The following is a 6,000-nucleotide window of genomic DNA, read 5'->3' on the forward strand; positions in this document are numbered from 1 at the left end:
CTGGCAGTCTCCGGAGGAAGAAAACCACTGTTGCTACATTGTTAACTTTGGTCCGCTTGAGCAACCTTCTGACTTAATCAGCTACTTTATGCATTTTTATGAGGAAAGTTGTAGCTGGCAAGCAGATTGAAGAATATATTGAATAAGGAAAGGTTCTCATAATCCCATCAAAGACAGAGAATCCCATCAAAGGCAAAGAATTCCACATCTCCATCTATTTGCCAGGCTAGTTTAGAAGCCAGTTATGGCCATTTCTTCCTCTTCATATACTGGTAAATACCAGATAGTGGGATATCCTTCTCCTGCAGCCTGGTGTTCCACTGCATTGAGTGCTAGCTTCTCCTGTAGGACAAATGTAGTGTAGATTGGGTGCTACTGCCTCCATATCCTGCAGTCAGGATTCACAAAATGCATGCTAACAATGATGTGTGTCAGGGAGCAAGGGCCTATGTTATGAGCCTTAAGTGTGTTAGCATGTATTATAGAATATGAAACATTTAACATGCATGCTGGCAAGTGACTTTTCTTCTGGGACAAGAACCATAGTGCCATATGATATCCTGAAGAAAAATGCTTGACTTGTTTTATGGTTTAGTTCTCTGCCCTGTTATACATCTGAAAACACTATTACCTTTACTGAGATAAAAACAAAAAACTGCGGATGCTGGAAATCCAAAACAAAAACGGAATTACCTGGTAAAACTCAGCAGGTCTGGCAGCATCGGCGGAGAAGAAAAGAGTTGACGTTTCGAGTCCTCATGACCCTTCGACAGAACTAGGTGAATAAGGAAGGGGTGAAATATAAGCTGGTTTAAGGTGGGGGGGGGGGGTGTGGGTTGGGTGGGGGGAGAGAAGTGGAGGGGGGTGGTGTGGTTGTAGGGACAAACAAGCAGTGATAGAAGCTTTTATGCTCCTCCCACCCCCACTAGAGCTATACCTTGAGTGCCCTACCATCCATTCTTGATTAGCACATTTGTTTAGATAATATCACCAACTTTGACACCTATGTGTCCTTTTGTTCTGTTGTCTGTGACATCTTTTGATCTTTTATGCTCCCCCCACCCCCACTAGAGCTATACCTTGAGTGCCCTACCATCCATTCTTAATTAGCACATTCGTTTAGATAATATCACCAACTTCTACACCTATGTGTTCTTTTGTTCTGTTGTCTGTGACATCTTTTGATGATCTGCTTCTATCACGGCTTGTTTGTCCCTACAACCACACCACCCCCCTCCACTTCTTTCCCCCCACCCAACCCACACCCCCCCCCACACCTTAAACCAGCTTATATTTCACCCCTTCCTTATTCACCAAGTTCTGTCGAAGGGTCATGAGGACTCGAAATGTCAACTATTACCTTTGCTGACCTAGTCAGTAAACTTTCTCTGGCACCACATGCAATTTCTTGAAATTATAGAGCTTCCTTTTCACATCCACCTCATTCCACATTGCCTGTGCTGTTATTGCATGTGATGGCCTCTTCCATGGTTTTCCAACAATTGTATCCCTCCACTCACAAATTTGTGCCAGCAGCACTTCTATATTGCCACAGAAAAAGCAGAAGCTCATTTTTCTTCCTTTTGCTCCTTTCTACACCTTCTTCCAAGAACCTGCTTATCCATTTAACTCCATGAAAAGATTTAAAATGAAAAGCTACACCCTTGTTAGGCTTAAATTGTCCTCCTTCCTGAATTGTCCTGGCTTGCCGGGTGTTTTCCGCTCACTGCTGGCAGTTTCTACCTTTCTTCTGCCAGCTTTATTTAAATTAGCTGGCCCCAGATGGGATCTGCCTCCTCAACTTTTCAAGGACATACATTTGATTCTGCTGTACTTATGCGCAAGCAGATTCCCAGGATTGCCAGCCATTAGGTCTTTTTTTTATATTGATCCTTCACCAACAGTGGTTTGATTCACAATCTATTGTAGAATGAGATATATTGATAAAAAATTTGATAAGAAAGAAGAGTTGCATTTAATAAGCTGAAGCTGGTAATATTAAGTAAGATTTACCCTTGTAGGATTGACTTTTAACCAGTCCTGCCTTCATGAAAGGTAGTTGATGAATTGGATTTGGTTGGTGATAAGAAGTCATCAGAATCATGTGTTGGGTTTATTAGAATGAATGATAAACAAGTGATAAAAATCTTATCAACTGCATCATTTTTATATGATCAGTTCATGTATTTAGGAACGAACATTTTTTCATGATGATGGTGCTCCTTTAGCCATGATATTTATATAGATGTGCATGGAAATATTTTATATATTAAGCATTTTTAATTTTATGCACGATTGACCTTAGGTGTGATCTTAAGCAAGCTCCACTGTAGTATTTTCAAAGTCTTAGTATATCCCTGTGTACTGCATCAAGGGGTCGAGGGTTTGAATTTGAAAGAGGAATTGTACATTGCCTTCCCTTGCTACAACTTGGTCAAAACATGCGTGAGTTACTTTGTATATTGCTTTAAAGATTGTAATGCAGATTGTGGTAGGAAAGGCAATAAAAATACTCATTAAACAATAAGCCCAAAGGCATGTTAGATAATGTTTCCTAATGTGTGGTTATAAATTGTCCTACAAATTTGTGTCAAACATTTTTTCTTCATTGAATTCTTACTCTGGGTCTAACTTAGTGTGATAAAATAATTGGAGCAAACAGTGCAGTTTCATATGGGTTGAAAAAGTAAATGCACAAATCTGAATTTTCAACTATATACTTAATTGATTAATTTTTTATTTCAGTCTAAGAGTAAATTATATGTTGAAATCAACGTCACATTGATTTTTTTTAACAAGCTGGTTATAAGGGAACTAAAGAATTCTTTATCATGCATTAGTGCACCAGTTTTAGAAGCACATAATGATGAAAATTAATTCATATATTTTCAGCAGAGTACTTAACATTTAGATAGTTTTCTTTAAATAGAGGAAGTTGTTTCAAGTTCACTGAGTACTTTCTTGCAGTTTGCTTTTTATTCTGATATTACTTTTCTGATAATTTACATTTGAAGCTAACTGTAAGTCTTCACTTTAAGGTTTGGCTATTTCTCTGTAATGTTGTTGTTAAGTATTTATTCTGGTTATAAAGCTGAAGTTGTCTCTGGAGACTGGTTGGTTGTTAGTTGTATAGTGTAGATTGTATCTTGTAGGTATATCAATTTACTAGAGGGAACCTCCACTAGTATTTTTAATCCAGTCTGTCTAGGCTATGTTCAACAAGAAAAATCACATCATATCTAAGTTGTTCTCACCCTTTTCATTTTGATGCTTTGTAGCTAAATTTGGCCATTTCTGGTGAGTGTCTTTGCTTTGATGTTGCAATTGCATTGTCATGAGTTTCTGTGCAAACCAGTTTTCTCAGAACAATGTGCAGAAAAAGAATCTTGCGACCACTGGATCTCTTATTCATCATCTAAATAATAATATTAGGACAACCTGGTGAGAATACAGTTTAAGTCTAAATCCAGTCACTGATTCTCATAGTGGGCTAGCAAACTGACGTGCTCTGTGCAGTGCCTTGCGAAAAAAAGAGCATTCCACCTTGAAAGAGAATGAAAAAGCCTAATAGAGGCCTTTGCGTGCTGTAAACACACTTTGCCTGGCCAACATGTAGTATCACTGGTGGCTGTTGTGACAATGAAATTGAAATAGCCTATGCCATGAACCTCGCTGAAGAACATGTCCTATAGTCAAGATATTGTCAAAGGAGAAATATAGTCAAACTCAATCTGCAGCAGCAACATGACTAGCCATTGTTACTTTCCTTGTAAAGACAACTATATTCTGTAACACATTTATTCTTTAATCTCACTTGTAAGCTTTGTAGTTGTATTTATAATTCTCTTTACGTACCTGTACCAAAAATCTGTTTTTCTCAAGTTACTTGTCTTACGTGTCCTAGAAGTTAGACAGACTATCATAATGAATATTTCTAATTATTCTGTATTCTAAACAAAAGCAAAGTGTGTGCCTTGACTGGCTTTCTGTGTAACTGGTCAATTAACAGGTCTTTTATTGTTTTGTTGTTTGTCCCAATAAATCACATTCTGCCCATTATCTTTTTTGGACTATGATTCCTAGCAGTGGAAGGTGCTTTAGTTTTTCTGGTTTTCTTGTACTAAAGCCTTTGACATCCAGTACAATACCCCTATCCAGTCCAACCCATCGGAAACTCATTTTCTAGAATGATCCTCCAACAGGCGTTAGGTCGCTAATTTACATGTAAACCACCACCATTCTCCTACTATTCCACACTAAGGTTTTATGGAGGAATAATTGATTGCAGCAGTTTTATAGGAAAATAACAATATCGTAATAAATGGGTAAAACAAATTTAAAGAACAACAAAACTGTGTTGTAGATCTCATAACACAAAGATGCCTGGTGAAGGAGCACTTAAAAATGTCATGGAATTCCCTCATTCTGCCTTGTTCTTTGAAGCAGGTTAACCACTAAAATAGTGAAGAATATTGCTGCTTAGATTTTGCTGTGTTACAGTTAAAAATTAATCTTTTTTTAAAAAACTGTTGTTATTGCAGGATTATCCGCAGTTTAAAATGCCATTTCTAAATGATAATTATGGGGTGAAATTTTGTGTTGTGACAAATGGAGAACATCCGTTGTTCCTTCAAATTTAATATCCATTAACAAACTGATACTCAAAAGCCACACTTTCCCACTGATATCATCAGGGTTTTTGGTAACAAAGAGGTGTTCACATTTTCCATTAAAACAGTAGCTCCATCTTCAAGAACAGTAGAACACAGATTTTATAGAGGAAACATTTTGGTGCAAAAACTAGCATGCAGTGTGCCTGTACTTGTGTAAAACTGGCACACACACACACAAATCCAAGAGCTAACTATGGTAAGTGTTGGGTCCCATGCATATGTAAATTAGCAGCCTAACACCTGTTGAAGGATCATTCTGGAAAATGAGTTTCTGATGGGTTGGACCGGTGCCGAACCTGCCCCACTCAGAATTGTTTGGTCTTTCAGCTGCTAACAGTGTATATATTTTTTTTAAAAAACACAGCCTTTACTATGATCAAATTGTGGATTAAACCAAGGGCATTACTAGTCTGTGTGGTTTAACTATTCGATATCTTATTTAAGCGGAACCCTTGGGGAAGCCCATCATTCATGAATTTTAATAAACACAGGCAAATGATACCAAGCAAGAACACAGGTAAGAAAAAGATGTGCAGATTGATTTTGAAATGAATATTATGCTTTCACTGATAAGTTTCTTATGTTTACTGAATTGATACTTTTTTTATTCTTTCATGGGTTGTGGACACCACTGGCAAGGCCAACATTTGTTGCCCATCCTTAATTTCCCTTGAGAAGGTGGTGGTAAGCCTACTTCTTGAATTGCCACAGTTCATCTAGTGCAGGCACATCTGCTGTTAGGGAGGGAGTTCCACGATTTTGATGCAGCAACAGTGAAGGAACGGCGATATATTTCCAAATCAGGATAGTGTGTGGCTTGGAGGGGAACAATATATAGTCATGTGTAAATTAAGTCTAAGAGTGAGGAGGAGTTGTCTTATATGTTTTATAGGGTTAAATAATTTCAATTAACTGTTTGAATAAAAATCTGAACAATTTCTTTCAACAAAAGAATTTGTATCTATTCCTATATTTCCTCAACTCCAGTTTTACTATAGTGTCTACAGTTCAAAAGTATTTAAGTGGTTGCAAAGCACTTTGGGAAGTTCTGGGGTTATGGAAGACACTGTACAAATGCAAGTCTTTATTTTCTTTAAATAAGGATTGAGATGCAATGTTAAAATTTTACATTTACCTAGCTGATGTCAATGACAAATCAGAAACTGAAGGAGGAATTACAGTAGCAACCTAAAGTGTTAAAAATATAACATTTGAGTGAGGATAAGGGTAACTTGGCCCTTGAAGAAGGATGTTTGATATCGGTCCTCAGGATCTGAACTATTTGGTCAACTAGTTGCAAGTATGAATAAGCTATTATTTGAAGATA

The sequence above is a fragment of the Carcharodon carcharias genome, chromosome 8, assembly GCF_017639515.1.
Source record: "Carcharodon carcharias isolate sCarCar2 chromosome 8, sCarCar2.pri, whole genome shotgun sequence".
NCBI classification, from domain to species: domain Eukaryota; kingdom Metazoa; phylum Chordata; class Chondrichthyes; order Lamniformes; family Lamnidae; genus Carcharodon; species Carcharodon carcharias.